The sequence below is a fragment of the Haliotis cracherodii genome, unplaced genomic scaffold, assembly GCF_022045235.1.
Source record: "Haliotis cracherodii isolate W230 unplaced genomic scaffold, xgHalCrac1.p SCAF_18, whole genome shotgun sequence".
Taxonomy (NCBI): Eukaryota; Metazoa; Mollusca; class Gastropoda; order Lepetellida; family Haliotidae; genus Haliotis; species Haliotis cracherodii.
The window spans coordinates 3,952,166-3,973,410 of NW_027266273.1; the positions used below are offsets into that span (position 1 = coordinate 3,952,166).

The 21,245-nt window shown below is 40.0% G+C and overlaps 1 protein-coding gene across 7 annotated transcripts in view; it reads right to left on the reverse strand.

Moving 5' to 3' along the window:
- Positions 1-21,245, reverse strand: part of LOC139465684 (frizzled-5-like) — a 202,529-nt gene that overhangs the window by 4,705 nt on the left and 176,579 nt on the right. The gene's annotated exons all lie outside the window — the stretch shown is intronic.

A 21,245-nucleotide genomic window follows, 5' to 3' on the forward strand; every position in this document is an offset into this window, starting at 1 on the left:
GGGTAGAATGGGACACGGTTAAAGCGACTAATCGGTACGCGACGGAACGTACCCTTTTGTCGATAGCTTGCCATGTCGATGAAAGAATTATCTGACAAAGTCACCATGATATTTGTGGAAAGAGGGCCCGTTGAAAGAGGTTTACAACACTTTCAATGGGCAACATCGCCTTGGAATACACACACACACTACAGGTCCGCACAAATTTTGCCCAACGACGATCGGGGTAAAGCGAACGCATTCCCTATGTGTTGATCATGCACCCCTTTTGTTGAAGCCACACCGTCCTCCGAGTCCGACTTCATGCGTGTTTAGTTAGGGTAGAAAACAAAATATTCTAACCGAAGAAGGTTTTATTTAGCTTTTCTCGACCTAAGGACCAAACCGAACGGGGCACACATACAGAGATCATGTCCCGGTCTATGACTCTGTGATGTGATATGGGACTCAAAACAGATGAAAAGTCATCCTCAAACTCCGTTACCTGTTAACTGCAAAGCTACCAGTTGTCAAATTAGGGAGACATTTATGTCAATGTATTAATTGAGGCTGTACGTGATCATTTTGACAATTTCCTCGAGGTCGGCGGGTATACATAGAGTCCAATATGGTCTTATAAAGGAAACCGTTTGAAAAGCTGGTTTTGAAAGTAGCTGATTTTAGTATCGCATAACGAAGTGTGTTTTAGATCTGTAATGTTAAAATTCATAACTTTTAATTACATTATTTGATTTTATTTACCGAGAGTGCGTGGTGGTGTTACATTTCCTGTGCTCTGAACCATTCATGGGTTTAATTTGGATCGGGTGACTAATAGCACAAGGGGTCCGTTAGCTTGGTCTGTTTGCTTTGCTCGGTTTGATTCATGGAGTAACTTTAACTACATATACACCTGATGTCCTGGGGTTATATTGAGCCTCCCAACAAATACCCGTGCTCAACAAGGATGAGTTGGTTCATTAGGGCCAATCATTAATGTTGAAATGCGTCGCTTTTGCGCCCAACGTATATCAAAATATTCCCAATATAGAAAGTGCTTTAATCATTTCCAATTTGATATGTATAAACAGGAATAATTTGTTTTCACAAAACGTATTTATTCGTTATACCATCGAAATAAATAGTCCTTATAAACAACGTAGGTGAATATAATACTCATTGTCTTCATGTAATTAATAATCACTATAATTCAAATATGAATAAAATATAGTGTTAAGAGATCTACTTCAAACATTGTTACTATGTATACTGATATGAAATAACACGCTGTGGTTAATTATGAAAAAACATGCAACAAATGGTGGGATTACTTTCTAAAATGTTACAAAATTGTAAAATTACATTTGTAAAAAAAAATTGATGTATTTGGGGAAATCATGAACTTGAATAACTTACATGTAACGACTCGGTTCTAAGTGCCTGTTGAGAGATCGGTGGATTTATACCAAAACAGATTAACAATGTGCGTGTCAGCAACCCCAACGACTTATCATTGTCAAAACACAAAGAAACGGCCCTCCATGATATAAATTCACGTCAACCCATCACAAAATATGAATTGGGTAGCTGAAACGAAATCGGATTGCTTTGTCATGATTGAAATGTTCGTGTTATCATTTAAGTTGAATAACTAGTCAAGTCCATATTTTGACTTAATCTCTTCTAAGCATTAGCTTGGATAACGGGAAGATAATCCTATGATGTAAGACCTCCGAATTAGACTTCCATTGTGTTGGCTTGACATGAAACACAATGGGAAGGAAGATATTTCACACATAAGTCTTGAACGATCTACACCAGACCATGCTCATTATCACATCCTTGTTCGTATCAGAAAGGGCTAATTAGATCGCACATTTACTGTCAACCACGCTGGGATGCCTGCGAACTGTAGTCAAAATTTCACAACTTTCTTTGATGGCCGTGTAACGACTTAAACACGCTGACAAAATGAGTTTGGGGGAGGTGAGAATAGTTTCCACGGGGATTACATGCTGAGCGACCAAGAGTTGTTTTGACAACTTCGCATCTCTGATAAATATTCGTCAAATTTTGCTAATTACATATGCAGGGGGTCCAATATGTTGTCACGTGTGAACCTGCCCTAACCCAAAACATTTTGAGTAGATATAAACCCACATCCTCTACACTCAAAACGCAAGCTGGGAGGGGGTTTACAGTATCAGAAATTTTGAAACTTTTCCCCCGATTCTAATCGGTCTCGCACAGCGGTCTCGTTACTTCCATTTTGTTACTCCGCTATCGCAAAGCTCCCTACAGCGTTATGAGATTTTGATTGGATAAAGACTAATGGACATGATCATGTGACCATACGATAAGTTCCCGCTGATAAACGGAGGGCTAGAAACACTTAAAAGTTCCCAAAACAACTAATGTTTCTCTGATTTACAACTCGTAACCAAATAAACAACACTTAAGGTTTCTCTAAATATCCAAATGTTTCAAAATTTTCTCGCCCGATTATGAGAAAGTATAATAACTACCATTTCGTAACCTTTTGTAAGAACTGTTCCAGACTTTTTATATAAATGTCAACTCAATCCTGAAGGCATCACAAGTTTGGAATCCTATATTTTTAAAAAGTATGTTTGTTGAACTTTTTAAAATCTGCATGATTGGAATCCATTGTGCAGACCGCCCAAATTGGTATATATTTTCCAAAGTATGTTTCGACATTGCGTATGACCTGTTCCAACTTTACAAAAAAACACATTGAAAATACAAAAATCCTCCAAAACCCGATTTGAAAAACATAAGTATGGCAGCATTTGTAAATTGACCTTTATGTCTAATAACCTTTTAAACAAACAATTGCGATGTCAGACAAATCAATGGCGCCAAAATTGTATCACTTCTAATTTAAGGATTTTATTTTCAAAAAATCCAAAACCCAGCTTGCTATAAGAGTAAACAAGCCCAAACAATACATCTTAATGTGACCTTGATCCAAATATTTACTTTGTAACAACACATAATCGCCTCTCAAAACTCGGCACACGCCCATGTCGCTACACGGAGTTCCTGTTGACTCCCCACAGCGCATGCGTAATGCCCTCTTGACCCCTGGAGATTAAATAGTTACTTCCCGACAATGTTACAGCCCTTATTAGTGATGTAATAATAGTAGTTGATCAAACACATGCTCGTTAGATAATCATTTAGGCCGACCATGTTGACAGAGGCCTCAATAAGTCAGCGACCCCTAGCAGGCGCCAAATGCCCTATTCATTAGGCGTCGGCACCTGGGCCGAAATTTTGACCTTATTTACAAACTTTCTTATCGCCGAACCATCACGGTGAGCGGGTTCTTACAGAAATAAGTATCTTTGTAATGCAGCCAAAATATAGGTTTGTTGTCTCGTTTATAGAAAAATGATATTTAAAAACATTTAAAAAAGTGTTTAATTCTAAAAATACTTTAATATAAATTTATTAATCATACAGGAATACAGATGCAGATGTAGGATATACCAGGATAGGAAATAAACTAATACTTGATATCAAGTTGGAACCATAGAACCAATGTAAGAAATTACCGATGCATTTCTCTAAGTTAATACTTCGTGGTCGAAAATTTAAAATAGCGCTTGGTTGACGCACAAAATCGCCCACATCAATCCATCAAGGACTCAAAAATGCACTTGTATATGATGAAAAGCACTGGCCAATACGCTGTATAAAACATAGCCAAGAACGAATGATACTATATAATAAATGAGCTAACGAAGTTATTAGATGAAAATGACCGTTTCCACTATATCTTCTCCAATAATGACCAATAAATCATGACACATCATATCAATAATTTCAATAAATATCCTAGTCATTAATGAACGTATATTTGATGAGTTTGTGTAAATGTAAAAAGTATCCGTGTTGTACAATGCATCTGTTCTTCTACAGAATGTATTGCAATAAATATTATATTATCTTATATATTATATTATGAAAATAATATATATATATATATATATATATATATATATATATATATATATATATATATATTATTTTCATACAATCCATATGAAAATTGTCAACATTGATTATTATTAGTTAATGTTACACATACTACTGATGATGATGATGATGGTGATACAACAATGCAATATGTTTCTTAATTAACCGAGTATAATCGTTTTAAATGTTAAACTAAACAAACTAACATATAACTTATCCAACATTTTTCAACTTTTCATGAAAGTAAATAAAGTCATAGCTTCATATTCGATCACATCATACATCCTAAATCTTGTACTATCATCGTCTCTCTATACTTCGCACATCACTACACGACAAACATACCTGAAATGTTTATCCCTGCGAGCTCTAACAGGGGAAATCGTGTCAAAGATTAACAATAATGACGACCGGAGTGTCATAATCCAATCCCACGTCGTGTCACACCAGTGATTATATTTACAATCCCGGACACGTAAATACGAAACGTGTCAGCCAGAAACATAATTAGATGCCTTGTTTAAAAACCATCTCCAAGAACACAGACATTGAACACGTGCACTAATATTCACACATTTTCATAGCATGTTTGACTTGTAAATATGGCATTTTGACTTGAGAGGGCCCATCTGCTTTGGGAGATAGCACTTTACGGTTCGAGGAGGAATCTAATACCTTGTAATATGTTTGAACATTATGTCAAAATATTATTTCACTTACGCCTAAAGTTAATAAACTAACAGGGGAACTTGTACTGGCGGGGTGCCCTGTCGGATTAGCATGTCAAAAATGCGTGACGTTTTTCATATTAGTGTTTCATAAAAATGCCTATAAATGCAGATTGGATATCATGTATTGACATAAATCTAGAGCCACGTGATAAGAACGTGCTATTGGCCCATTAAAATTATTGATATTGTTACAAACACGTTGAACACGTCTTACATTAAAAAACAAAAATGGTTGATAAATCTTTAAAATGTCCACTTATATGTGCTTTATAAAATACCTATAACGTTTAAAGAAAATACAGTATCGATGAAGTATAAACACATTCTATTCCCTTCTATAGTCTAAAACTAACAGGTTGTACATCAAACCATTTACACTGTTTTCAATGGTGCCAATATCAAATTTAAACAGGCACGTATTCCCTCAACCATAAAACCGTTTTGGAAATAAGACTGATTCTAAATTACTGCAATATTTTTATTGTCAATAATCGGAAATAAAATGGCGTTTGTTCAACGAGATATTAAATAGACAGAACGAGACAGTCGCGGCGTACACAGTCAAAGTCTACTCACCAGTCATAGCAATAGGCGGTAATGAAACTAATATCAGCCCAATATCACGTATCCTGGAATTATCTTCGGGAATGTCATACCGATTCTGACAACTTTGTCGATCCGCGTCCCCTTGTAAGCTGTGCTAAAAGTACATACAGTCTGTTAATTCGGTGGCGACTGTTTGAACGGCTTTGCAGACTGAAGCGAAACTATGTCCTTGGTCCTATACAGGTGAATCTTATCTGGGGTTGTTCTTGCTACTAGCAGACAGTGGACAGTTGACAGCTTGGTCAAAGTGATAACGGTGTTATGTAATGATGGACATGGCCGGAGTGACCGGGGACACTGTGGGAGGCAGTGCACCTGGATGGGTTGGAATGGGATGGGGGATGTTGGGTCGAGGGAGAAGGAAGGGGTGATGATGGTAGGTGGTAGGTGGGTAGGTGGGAAGGATTGTCTTGGGAGTGGTGGAAATGTGTGTGTGTGTGTGTGTGTGTGTGTGTGTGTGTGTGTGTGTGTGTGGCGGTTGGGGGGTGGAGAGATACATTGCACATTAATAAGAGTAAATGATGAAGGGGAAGCGAGGATGGATTGTACTGAATGGCGAGGGTAGGATATAAACAGTAAAAAGAGGAAATGAAAGTGAAAATTATGAAGGGAGAGAGCGAAGGAGGAAGAGATGAAGAGTGGGTGAATGGGAAATGAAACAGTACTAAAGATGGAAGGGAAGAACAAAAAGAACGAAGGATGAAGGGATGAAGAGGAGAGAGAAGGATGAAATTGAAAAGGGTGAATAAAAGAGGAATTGAGCGAAGAAGGAAAGGTGGTTGAAGGATGAACAAGAGAGAAGGATGAGACGAGAGGGTATAAAATTTGTTACAATATGTACAGAACAACACATAAGTTTCACAGTCATACCCCGACATAGGAAAGTCGGCGATCTTGAGGTTGATGTAAGAATCTATACAGTGAACGAAAGGCATATTCCGAACAATAGCCACAAATAAGTAAAGAACACATTCTGATCAAATATCCAACAATATGTCCATATTAACTATACTAGCAAAAACATATCCAATTCATATCTACACGGAGGCCATCCAATTACGCCGCCTTCACGCAAAGCTCATGTTTCACGCCACGTATGTAGCTCCCATGTAGTAGCGCCGATCGATACCGGATTCGTAACTTCATCTCATCGCCATCAACTCATCTTCACAGGTATTGCTCATATAAGAGGAAGCGCAGCATCAGCTGACCTCCACTTTCACAAGTCTCCAAGTCAAAAAGTATTAGTTTATATCATAATTTCCAGATTATATTAATAATAAGAACAAGTTGTTCCTGAAAGAGACAAGTTCCTGTACCGTTCGCTCATCTAGACTTGCCTATTATAAGGATAGAATTACTATACATAGACCCATGGACGTATCATGCAGTACAGCCTTGGAGTGAGTGAGTGAGTTGGGTTTAACGCCGCTTTTAACAGTATTATAGTTATATCGCGGCGTGTCAGCTTAATGTGGGAGGAAAGCTCGAAGTGATGCAGGTCTCAGACGTTTACCACTTCGGTGAAACCCACGAGCACGGGTACGGTGCTGACAAACCTAGAAACGTAATCGGGGCGAACCGGGATTCGAACTCACAATCATAGGTTTCTGGCGTGCCCATATGACGCAACTTTGCAAAGCGAATCGCGGCGCCTTAGACGACTGGGCCACCCGTGCCCCCGTACAGCCTTGGAAGAAGGCTATAGCTGACCCTGCGATGTAGGTCGAACAGGGACAGGCATGGTGGTGGGGCTGGGGAGTGGGTAGCGTCCGGGTAGGTTTATAGGGGTGTTGATAGACCCGTGAAGAACCGGGTTAAAATTTGTCCTCAGCAACCCATGCTCCTCGTAAAAGGCGAATAGCAGGATCGGGTGGTCAGGCTCGCTGACTTGATTCATGCATGTCATCGTATCCCAATTGCGTGGGTCGATGCTCATGATGTCATTCACTGGATTGTCTGACCCATACTCGATTATTTACAGATCGACGTCGTCTAGCTGGAATAGTTCTGAGGGCGGCGTTAAATACCAATCAAACAAACAAAATAGGGGTCCTGATACCAATTCGACCTCACATCAATACGGGAACTGTTATTCAAGTTTGTTAAAGGGGTACTACACTCGGAAAAATTGGCAGTCCAACCAAGTTCGATTCAAGTCTCTAAAACACCACTTTGTCTGCTAACTCCAATGTTATGTGTGTATCAATATAACGGTTTATGATATCCCTGGTTACAATGGTTACAAAATGTGTCTGCATCCCAATGCTGAAATGGACATCAGACACAGACACCTTTAACTCTTCATCATTTCAAATAACATTTGCATATGTTTAATAGCAAAATAGATTTGATGAACTATTCATAACAAATCTAAACCGAATATGTAAGTTAATATAAGTTGCGCATACGTATGTCCTATCATAAAGTACTTTATAAACTGCAGGGCAAAAGAAAATTAACACTTAAGTTGATTTTGTCTAAAATAAACAAACAAGAAATGGCAATTCGATGGTGATGTAATTCATACGGGTATCATAGTGTGTTTTGGACCTTAAGTTTGCAGTGTTTCGGCGACTGTTTACAACCTGGTAACGTTTTGCTAACGTTTGTAATTTTTGGTTAAATCCAATTTTCAAGTGCATATTTTCTTTTTCCCGGCAGTATATATTGAGAGACGTCATTCTCTTGCTTGAAAAAGAGGAAGACACCGATTGCAATGTGATTTTAGTGATAACAAGTAAAATAATTATTAACATTACATAATTACAATTTTTTTTTTTTAAAAACACACCTCACAACATATCTCTCTTACGAACATAAAGTTGAAAGTGAAATATAATCTCAATACAAATATATTCTATCGATCTGACAAAACAATTACAATATTCCTTTTTAAATGTGATCTTGACAACGCGTTGTTCATTTACACCATGAATGACAACCGATATTCAACATTTAGTAGCGACCGAAATATGTTCCCCTTGAATGATGAAACAGTGATAAAATCCCAATACCAAAATATTATCTCGATCCGATATTCCCGATATCCCTTTCTTAATGTGATCTTCCCAACGTGTTGCGCATTCGCACCATGAGTGACAACCGTTATTTCAACATTTAGTACAGGGCCCCGTTCCACAAAGCGATCTTAGCGCTAAGTCGATCGTAACTCCCATTCTTTAACACTGACTTACGACAGTCTTAGCGCTAAGATCGCTTTGTGGAACGGGGCCCTGGACCAGAAACAACAATGAGCAGTAACCAAACACCGTTATAACAATAAACAAACAACACCGTGACAACATTGCATAACGGGTCTCATCTGCTCGTCTCGCCTTCCTAATCATTACCCATACACCACAACAACCAGCTGTATAATTCCAATTAGTGCTGATAAGCAGAGATAGATGAACGATTGATGTACTCGGCTTGTTTACATCGATTACATACCCTCATCAAAACACTGTTGGGTCGTAATCTTCCTACTGGCTACTGTGCTAGCGAATCGCTCCCGTGTTGGGCAGGTGCGATATTTGGAGAAATCAGGTCTGTTCTCGTGACGTAACCAGTATGACCTCATTCTGATAAGAATGCCCATGTGTAGGCAATGTGTTCGTGCTTGACTTTACAGAAATAAACATACATAAAACTGATAGGAGATAAACAAATCGTATATCTGAACAATATACGTGTATTTCTGTTTACGCTTTTCAATATTTATGGGAATTTCTGAAATACATTTATATAATCTATTTTAAACGTATTTACGGCATGGCAAACAGATGGGACTCACTACAGCTGTTTCGAGAACTTAGAAAGTTTGTGTTAAAGGTGGGTTGGTAGGTTGGTTTGTTGTTTTACGCCGCACTCAGCAATATTCCAGCTATATGACGGCGGTCTGTAAATAATCCAGTGATTTACATCATGAACATCGATCCATGCAATTGAGATCGATGGCATGCATCAACCAAGTCAGCGAGCCTGACCACCCGACCCGTTAGTCGCCTTTTACGACAAGCATAGTCGCCTTTTACGGCAAGCATGGGTTGCTGTATCCCAATTGCGCGGATCGATGCTCATGATGCTAAACACTGGATTGTCTGGTCCAGATTCGACTATTTATAAGACCGCCGTCATTTAGCTGGGGTGGTGCTGAGTGCGGCGTTAAACAACAAACAAACAAGCGTAGGAGGTGTTTGGTCTAAGTCCGCAAGGACCCATTGAATCTCAAACGCCTCGTAAGAGACGACTAACGTGGGGATTGGATCGTCCTACCCAATGGCTTTGAGATTTGCTCGTAGTATAAACCACCGATTTACTAAGAGTCGCTTGTTTACAGTGAGCGAGTATGATTTTAAGCCGTTTTTAGCAATATTCCAGCAATATGTTCCACGCACTGTACCCATGTGGGGAATCAAACTCGGGTCTTCGGGGTGACGAACCTTTAACCATAAGACTAAGCCACAGCCCCGCTTGTTGACATACGCTTGTGGTATAACTATAATATTGATGATTGCGGTGTAACAGAACGTGTTCACATTGCCACATTGAGGTGTGTGTTTGGTGAATATGGTTTCCCCAAAATGGTGAAGTGAGGTGAAATTGGGTTTAACGTCGCATCCAAAATTATTGCACTTATATAGCGAGGTGCATGTGTGTGTGTGTGTGTGTGTGTGTGTGTGTGGCTGCTTGTACTAGTCCGGACTGATGCCCATTTATAGTGCTAGCTCACTGAGATACCACGCCGCAGTTTAACATGAATACCCCACTCAGACACAGTATACTGAGTCCGAGCCGACCAGTCCTTGTTTTAGCCCCTTAATGCCGAGCGCCAGACAGGGCGGACGCTTTACCACAAGCATCAGAAGTGATACACATAAGGAAGAGAATATATGGATGTCAACTTCTTTATTATGATAAACAATATCATAATAAAGAAGTTGACATCCATATATTCTCTTCCTTGTGGATATGCGTGTTTTGAAAAAGCTACCTTATACGTGTCCACACGTGTCGACATGGCGCCATGTCTCGATACTATTAAGTCCTATACCACAAATTAGTTAGACCCACAGACTTAGAACATAATACAGACTTATGTAAAGTTTCTTCAAGTGCTGAGTATATAAGGAAAAGCTTATGAGCTTGACCACAAACTAATCTTCCCATACCTCCAACACAATGTGTTGTTAGGATGAGATAACGCGATTACCACATGAGGACGTTGTTCAGCTTGAGCCCTTGACGCCATGACACGGGAACAACGCGCTAATCACTTGTCAAATATTGACAGCTATGTAACGATTGACAGAAATGTACAACGCTGGCCAGCTGACTCGGCCCATGGTCGATCGCACTTGGAATACCAGCACAGTGCCACTCGTACCACTGACTAAGTCCCAGGAAAATCGGTTTTTGAAGGGGTCCAATGAATGTAATGTGGTTACATTGTAGAATCAAATCAATGAACCACTTAAACTTGATTCAACGAAACTTTAATTCTTGGAGCTAGTATTCTAGTGATTGAATCGATGACAGCTATAATTTCGAGGAATCGGAATAATTGAGTTTGAGCAATGAAGATAGTATTACATGATGAATCACTTACACTTGTTTAAATCATTAATTCTTGGAACAGGTATTCTAGTGGTGACAAATAAGACATATATAGTCAATAATATTGAGGAAATCAGAAAAATTATAAAGATGTTTCACTGAATCTGAATGTGAAATATCTAAATATAACTTAAGAAGTTATTTCATGTTAAGAAGGGAACATGGGGGTATTCAGTTGGTATTCGGTTGAAACTGGTGAGATACAATACACAAAGCATCCCCACGCCCATCCTCCCCAGCACAGATACCCACCCACCACCCCAACCCTGAAATATCACCCAGCACCCCAACCCTGAAATATCAAAACACGAATTCGACCAAAACAAGAAACTTTTAAACGTATTGTTATGAACTATGACAACGATTTGGATCGTTACTAAGAAATACAAGATTAACATTTGCACAGGTAAAAGAGAACTATTAAAGCCCAAACATTTTGACCTCATGTTCCAAATAACCAGATGACCATCCCTTTTTCAGCTGTGCGTCATGGTGACCGTATGTGAACAAAGAGATTCACAGAATTGGCAACAAGTATCATTCCTGACAAGAAAATGTGTCTTTGTGTCAGCGTGACTCCAGGGAGCGTGTGTAATTTTGTTGAAAGCGAAAATAATATTCTGGAACATCAGTGAAATCCGACTTCAAAAGATTTAGACTGGTCGCAACTTCATTATCAATCATATTCAAAATACGAAACATATTTTTATCAAAATTATAATGAGCCGTTGGCCACGTAAAAATAAAATATTTCTACGATACACTCTACACTTCCAAGAAAAGATTGAAATGCAGTGCGAATCATGAACTAAATATTCCGGAGTTTTTTCTCCCTCAGAAATTCAATTTTAAAATGACCAGGAAACGTGAATCACGCTTAAGTGAGGGCTGTCCTACGCTACGTTTTAAAAAAAATCGGTGAAAGAGTTCTAATCTTGGAAATCCAAACATAACAATGGCATATTTAGTATTCTGGTGATGACAACTTATATTAGTGATGACACGGTATGAGTCCTCTGCCAATAGACGACATTATATGCTTTCATTCGCTCTAATTCAGTGACTCTTCGCTTGGACCTGACTCATCGAATAATCTAATCCATTTCAAGACTGACCAATCACGTGATCAGATATTGAGAAATCAACTGAGACATTTGGTATTAGTACCAAATTACGATTGCTACAGAACGTGTAGTTCGACATTATACTGTTGGTATGATTAATACCCACGTTTCCCTGAAGCATTGTCATATATATTGCGATGTAAAGTGTTATGTTCCACATAGTGCCCAGTTTCTAACTTCACAAATTTGTAGTATCGAATTAATTTGGTCGATTTCTGTGTAGCAGGAACGGAGATGCAGCCTTTGGACATTGTCCAGTTAGTTACTGTGTAGATCATACATATAGTCCAGTCGTAAACGTGGAAAACCTACATCACTTTGGGTTGTCATCCCAGAACAAGCTGACACACTGTGATATAACTGGAATAATGTTTAAAGCTCACCCACGCCTCACTCACTCACTCGTACAACTGTGTAGATGCAACCGAAAGTACAATTCAAATCCTTAATAAATTTTCATTTTCATAGATACCTAAGTATATCAAATATTAAATAAATCTAATCACCATTCTCCACCGAAGGTTTAGAATGGATGTCATTGAAAGTTACAACGGAATAAATACCAAATCGGATATAATCAGCTGGGATGGTAGCCTGGAGTTAAAATCAATACCCCGATGTGTGCCTGCATGTGCCATTTCATCTTAACTGCTATCTGAAGCCCAATTAAAAATGCCAATGACATGGACATGTTTCAATTGACCACGCCCACCTGGAGTGGACAGGGGTAACCCAAACTGACCCCTGGGGACGATGGGTTTTTTTTCCGGAAACGAGTGACCTCACCATATTCTACATCCTCTGTGATGAAATGCGAAGTTCAAGTTTAAAATATATGATGGCATATAAACTGCCGGCAAAAGCAAGCGTACACGTAGAAATTGGATTTGTCCAAAAGATTACTGTTATCAAAACGTTATTTGGCTGAAAAAAAGTCGCTGACACACTGCAGCCCAAAAAACCACTTTGGTAACGGTATCACATTCATCACCATCAAAAAATCATTTCTTGTTTGCTTCATTTTCAGCCACCACCAAACATGGCTGTATACTTTCTTTTGTCTTGAACTTTGCATACTCAGTGATGCTATGGGAAGTTTCAAATGTAAAATATACGATGGCACATAGTTGGAATTGTCCCATACGGTTGCAATGGGTTACGTCTGTTGTTGGCTAATGTTTAGAACTATTCACAACTTGAAATAATCAGGTTAGAATAAGTATTCTTTGTAGGAACACACCGCGTATCCTAAAATGCTCATATATTGTCAAAGTAATCAATATTACGTCAACATTCCCTCTTACTATTTATTACGTGGATGATTTACTGAACAACTATGTAAAGCTAGCGTTCGTCTATTTATGTATTGAAAACGGCACCTGTGACAAAGAGCATCCATGGAAGGTAACTTTGAAGGTATTATTATTATTCTTAGAGTAAAACACATCTTTGAGAACATTTTGTGTTCGAATTGAATTCCAATTCACTCTCTTTACATTGGGTCTTCAGAATAAAGAGCTATTTTCGCCTTCACGCTTTAACAATCCCCTCCCCCTTCATTTCCAAATTCCCACCCCCAGGGCAAATGTGATGACCGGGCCCGTCGCGTCCTGATGACCATAATATAATTCCAGCACCATTTTGTCGCCTGTGAGTCACCAACAGCAGCGTGAGGTCACTACGATGACATGCCAGTCACCTCCCCTTACTGTCCACCGTTAAATTCTGTCACTAGGGGGCGCTGTAAATCCCAAAGCGTCCGCCATATTTCAATATTCATGTATCTGTGTGTGTCGAAAGAGGCCTAAATGCTCGAGTAGCTACAGATTTGTTTGACGAGACCAATAGGATTAGTGTAAGCAGAGACAATGCCGTGATTGGGTTCCCTCCGTGCTTGTCCGATCTTACTTGCATCAATTACGCCAGACCCGCTGGCATAAAAAAAAGTGGGCGAAAGAATATCAGAAAACTTGTTCGACTTCCAAGCGTTTCCTCATTCTAAAAAACATCCCATTTACACACTTCATGAGGCGGAAGAATCGTAAATAGTCTCCAATTAAAACTACTATGTGAAACTTGACAGTATAAACAATAGTTATATCATGCAAAATGTTACAATTGACAAGTTAAGAGGTTCTTAAGTGGTATATGAAGTTAAAGAGGTTTTTGAAGCCTTCCTCTCGAGCTGTGGTTGATTACAGTTAGGTTTTTAATTATAACCGCCACCCCTTCTCACTTTCTCCAGTAAACAGGTTTAAAATGTGAAATAAGTAATGAACATGTGATATATTTTTTGTAAAGTTGTTTTTTTATGTCACCGTCTTAGAGGGTATCTATGTAATGTATAGTACACACTGACCTTGGCAGATGTAACTCTCCTTTTGATAAATTCTCAATTGCAATTACATTAGTGGTTTTTTTCCGAAATCACAAGTCCCTCCTGTTAAAGTATACAATAACGACCATGTTGTCTATTTGTTGTAAGTGTATTTTTATCAACGTTATGAGGGTGTCTGAATAATAACGCAAACGGACATTAATAAACGCAACTCTACTCTTTAAACATTCTAATTTCTTAAATTTAAAGTTGATAAAAATCCTAAAATTGTCAGTATGTTATTTATACATTTTCCACAAAACTCAACTGAAAGCAATAACTGTCTAAGTCAACATCAACGATTCTGAAACCATTACATAGCTTTTAAGTACTCCATCCACGAAATAAATTGTAATGTAATAAATAACAATGTTTCTATTGCGAAAACAGTTCGCATAAGCATTCACTTACCAAACCTTGTCGTTTTGTATCGAAATGTGTGAAAATCAGAATTTTCAAATTGAATCGTGATGTTTGTATATATGGACATGATATGCAGTTTAACTTTTCGCCTTTAAATTTCGGAATGTTGTGTGCCACAGTTGACAGATGATGATGCAGTCGGACATCATTTTATGTCCGTGCAGAGGACAGGTCAAGGGGTTAGCCAATTGAGTCGTGTGACTCATCGGAATTACTCCGGGATAAGGTGAGCTAAATCAGACCTGACAATAATGAGCATGTATTTATAATTCTCTACTTCGAACATAGCCGAATGCATCAACGACTTCTTCTGATGTACAAACGACAAAAAGAGAAACATGTATTTATAATTATCTACTTCGAACATAGCCGAATGTATCAACGACTTCTTCTGATGTACAAACGACAAAAAGAGAAACATGTATTTATAATTCTCTACTTCGAACATAGCCGAATGTATCAACGACTTCTTCTGATGTACAAACGACAAAAAGAGAAACATGTATTTCTAATTTACTCTACGCCACCATGAAGCCAAAGTGTATAACGAACTATAATGAATGCTATTAATTCATATTAACAGTCACTTGTGCGTTTCTTCTGAAATTAACCCGGTAACAAAGAGTTTGCATAGGCAAGGGACATTCACTCGAAGAATGGATTCGTGTTATTATGAACACCGAGAGCTCCACATTAAGAAATATGCTCAATTTTATAAGACGTGTCTCATCTTAATGAAATATTCATAACGAATGATTATCAATTATCTTTTCATTTGCATGTGCGTGAAATTAAGTTATTGCATTTCATTCTCGTAGGAAAGAACGCTCGCAGTAAACTTGTCTATTTGATTACGAGAAAAAAACATGAAATACGTGCTCGTGACAATGAGCTGAAACCAGTCCAACGACCAGTCGTCATTAGCGAGGCTGACGAATGGTACAACACGACAGACTACACGAAAAGAACAATATCTTACAAAACCGCTAACACTCATTCATGTATTATTGATGATTTTGATAAAGTTGAATAGATAAATAAATAAACAGTCTTTATTGATCAAAAGCAGGGTTCAATAGTTGAACTGAAACTACCGACGACCGGAAGTAATATTATGGCCAGGAAATATAACCCATAATACCTGATTACAGGAAAGCCTTGTGGCATTAATTAATTGGTTTCAGACTAAAGGGGAATGACTGGGGTGAATAAACTGTGAAAAATTTGTAAACATAATGGCCATTAAGGATAGGCAGGTGCAATATGTGTATAAGTCTTATAACCTCAGCTGAAAATCTCAGTCATTCGATACATGTGTTATTGTTTGCCGTTATCAAATATGTCAACACTATAATAATGAAAATGACGTCTAGCCACCATCTTGGTATGTCGTACATACGGGGACCAATACTTAATTTGATCATATAGTTAAATATAGAACGTAAACGCCAGAGAAAACCCAGTTTCGATTATCCGGAGAAACAGATTCCACAGGGCGTAAAGGGGGACATAGCAGTGAAAGCTATATGAATGGATCACTGAAAAATCGCAAAAAGGGGAAGCATGTTTGTTGTTTAACGTCACACAGCTGCTCTCCGATATATCTGATACATGACGTACAGGTCGTCAAATGTGTGTTAATTCCCCGATGGCACAAGTATATATATACTCACTGCCAAAAGAAACGCGAAAGGTTGTATACATGGAGATTTACTCATATTCAAGAGATGTTAGATTGCTTCGATGCACATACGAACATACTGGTATGTTGTGTGAACCGATGCTCATGAACGCTTCACATATGACGTCATAGATCCATGACTCGAGATGCACCATTTGGAAATCACGTGCAGCATATCGTGATAATAATAAAGACACGCTATTGTAACACTTGACTGATTGTTAGTTTTGTCATTAAGTGTCTCTTCTTGACGTGCATACTTATCCGTATGTTTCTGTGGTTTGCGTTTCTTTTGGCGGTGAGTATATAATGTTGATATGACTAGGCTTATGTAAATAACGCAGACGGCTAAACGAATCTAAATTTACATTTAACGGTTGAAACATACTCCTTCCAATCGAACCGAGAACATTGATCTGAATTCAGTTTGGTGTTTGAAGAAAATAGAAAACCGCAAGTCGGCTTCCAGAGATGGGCAACGAAGGTTGTAGTGTAAAGAAATAGGAACGTGCAGGCTTAAATGATAGACCTGGGCCCACTTGCACAAAGCGATCTTAGCGCTAAGATGATCGTAACTCCCATACTTTAACATAGGCTTACAATAGTCTTAGCGCTAAGATCGCTTTGTGCAAGTGGGCCCTGACTGGCACGTCACTGATATTAGACTAAGCCTAGGCCTAACGACCAGGGCGCACTTTGGTGTCACGCGATCTTTGCCCTACGACTTTTGTAAGTCTATGTTAAATTATGGGAGTTACGATCATCTTAGCGCTAAAATCACTTTGTGCAAGTGGGCCCAGGTTTCACTTGCAGAACCAGAGACAAACTAATATCAACGTGTTTAATTAGAAATGAGACGTAATAATTACAGTGGCCTTGTCCTGTGGTGGCGGTCTTCAGTGGTTAGGTCCTGGAGCCACGATTAATGGTCACGTGGTGTTGCGACGTCCCATGGACCAGTAATCCCGTGGTGACGTCACGTCAAGTAATCATATGCTAGAGTCGGGGTCAAGGGTCACGTCCTGTAGTCATATCCTATTGTCAATAATCGGGTTAATGGTCATGTCCTACAATGTCATCCAAAGGTTGGCATTCTGGGGAAAATAGGTCGCCAGAATCCCATGCAGGTAGTCAGGGCTGTCTAAAACAGCTCCGAACTGTTTGTTAGTTTGTCTGTTTGTTGTTTAACGCCGCACTCAGCAATACTCCAGTTATATGACGGCATTCTGTAAATAATCGTCCAGATGCAACATTGCTTATCAAACAACATTTACTCATTCCAATAGTGAACTGTTATCAATGGCCACGTCCTAAGACAGCGTTCAAAGGTCATGTCCTAAAGCAACAATCAGCCGTGTCGTCCACCAGTCATTTCCTATGAATCTGAGACAACGATAAAGACGATCAATGGTCACGTTCAGTGTGCAAAGTCGAGAGGACACGTCCAATGATGGCGGACAATGGTCACGCATCAGCTTATATACTGTGAGGTTATTCTTAGCAAAGTCCTACGGCCACGCACTGTGCGATCTCCGACATGGCGACGACGTCAATATAAGACATCTAATCCAAGAAGAAAACTATAACCAAAATATTTTCTGCAAAACAAAATGATTAATTGACACGTACAATCTATCAAATAAACAGAAGATCGAAAAATCCACTGAAATGAATCCGGGGACATAGCTTTGAAAAAACTAGCCAAATTGTTTGGTTAGAGCAAATCTCTAGGACATGAAGAAACCAGAACAGGAAGGGAGGGGGGAAAAGAGGGAAATGGCACCCCCCTCCCCCCTCATTATGGGGTGATTGCCCCCGTGTTTCGTCCAAACGCCACTAACCCGTATTACTCATGCGTGTGGGCCCATGTGCGCGCGACATCCACGTGAAAGCGCACGCATGCACGGTTGAATCATTGACGAGACTGCTCTAACTGTATCAGTCTGCCGCGTGATCACGATGCACCCCCGGGCTGACATGCACAGAGGGGAGAGTTGAGGTTAGTTGGGAGGGGGGGGGGGGGGAGAGAGAGAGGGAGCGGAAATGGGGACGTTCCCTCACGAACGCTGTGATTGCAACCTCAGGCTGGGGTTCGCATTAGAAACTGTGGAAGACATAGCGAGTGTACCCTTATGAACATACCCCAGCGGGTGACGGGGGTGGGAGCATGGTAGGGTGGGGTGGAGGCCAGGTAATGGGGTGGGCATCACACCGATGAATGTACTGTACTATCCCGGCGCCTCTTGACGCGCCGTTAGCATACACTTACGTCGGTCACGTTGGACCTGGTTGGATAGGAGGACTGCTTCACCTAAGACGTCATGGTTCTAGGGGGTGGAGGAGGGGGGTCGCATGTGAGGGGGGTGAGGGGATTTGCGAACAAATGGGAGCGGGAGGAACCAACACGAGTAACAGGAGTCTTATTAGAGCCGCTACTGCCTTAGGCAAAGTACATACTGATTGAGTCAAATTGGCAGGGATTTAAAGCGCCACGCTCCACGGGCTATCAAAACGTGTCATATGGGGGCATATTTTTTATATATACATATATAGGTCAGGCGTGACATTATCGCAAACGTGCTGCGTTTGATTGTTTGATTCAACACGATATCCGAAAACCCATTGCCCAAATAATATACAGGCACGCAATGTCCAACCTGGTAAAATAATGTCCCAACACAAAATCTTGTCTCTATTTACCAGCTATCACAATTTCAGAAGACTAAATATAAAAAAAATCACTTGAAGAAAGGTACAGATATCTATTGATGATCCCGTCAACATAGTACAGCATCCATTCGCGACACTAAAAAAATAGCAAAATTTCAGTCTTGACATTAGAGCTGAAAGACACCACACATGTCTATTATCGTCATGCGTAAGTCTATGGTTAACGCATTCTGATGACAGCATAAATTGGTGGCAAAATTATCACCAGAGAGCAGGCCCTGCCCTACTCTCTGACCCAGTACGACACAATGGTGGGTAGAAGGCGCAGTCCACCCGCCCATGAACGCTGCTTTGTAAAGATCCACCGAGGCAGCTTGATGGGCCGCCTTGCCATTCATAGGACGGGGCTACGTACAAGTGAATTCTCAAGCTCCTAATCGAACTAATACCACATAATCAGGTCTAATTCCTGAAATTACGCTTCCAGGACTACATTAGCGGAGCTATAGGCAGCAAGCTTTCTCATAGGCAGTCGGAATGGCTTAGTTCAGGTCCATTTCACTGCCTGAAAACTTCGGACACCTGATTGGTCGAGAGATATCCCCCCTTTCACGTGAAATATACCCCCCGTGGTGATTCTCTCCCGAAGACATGTGGGAAGAGCAAATCGCCGTTCGGCGTTATTTGTCGGAGCTGGGGGTTAATTAGTGCGGAACTTGTGTAACTCTGTCGGTCTCTTCCTCCGCTTCTGTTCGCAGCGCCATCTGCCAAATCTCAGACCCGTATTTTTTTGGCCGAAACAAAACTTCTAGGCATTGCTTGTTGGATGTAATGGAGGGAATAGCCTTCGTCGAGCTGAAGGAGAGCTGACGCATACTATTACGCGTACGAGGGGAGAGGTTCGGGGAGGGATGAGAGGATGAGGAGCGGGGGTGGTGATGAGGAAGGGGGAGGGAATGAGAGACTTGCGTAATGAAGAACAAATCTGACCACGATTGCCTTCTGCCCAATCAGCCATGATAACCTTATTCATACCTTGTAAAATTACAGATGAATTTCAAATGACGACTCGCCTAAAGGACGACCGATTGGTGGTCTTTAATCTGGGATGCAGATTAATAATCAACGCCATGTTGTCATTGACATGTTGGGATGGGGACTAGTTACTTTGCAACAAAGAAGGTCAAGGACATCGGTTATTTTCATCACAGAACGTCAAAGGTCAAGGTTATTTCTTATTGCGACTCGCGTGAAATAACGTTATGGTGCGGATTTTACATCAACGACCTGATATTGATGGAACATTTATTTGTACATTATTGAGATCAGTAATACTTTCTTGAGTACCCCCATCGTTCAAGCGGGAAGCTACGGTTTCAGACCATCTGCCTCTGTTCACAGAAATGCTGCTTAGAATGAAATATTCCCACACATCGGACTAAACTCATGCCGTCTGGAATGGGTTTATGATTTCATTTCGATAAATTAATCTATAAAGTCGATATTGTCTAGCGTGATGGGAATGGTTGCATAGATTAAAGATCTAGAAGATAACTGTCCGCGACATCCAATGCTGGTCGCACATTAAAAACCATCACAACCGCCTTAGGTACAGGCAGTGATGACAGGAACAAACAGCATGCTCGGCTGCAACACATGAAGACGAGCCGAGCCTGAGAAGGAACGTTTGTGTGGAGGGAAAGGACTAAGAAGGTGATAAGGATAAAGGTGAGACAAAGAGAGGAGGAATAAAATGAGAGGCAGAGAGATGACAAGACGTTGTACCACTGTACCACGAAACTTGAGAAAAGAAACAGAAAATGAGAGAGAGAGAGAGAGAGAGAGAGAGAGAGAGAGAGAGAGAGAGAGAGAGAGAGAGAGCAAAACATCCAAGATAGCAGGAGCAGTGGCATACTGTCGACATTCATGGCCTTTAGTGAAGCTAATTGATATGAAATATCAAGCAACGAGGCCCTTTCAATGACTGACAGATAGGTGATTACATTTACCGATTACTTTATCAGCTTCAGAAG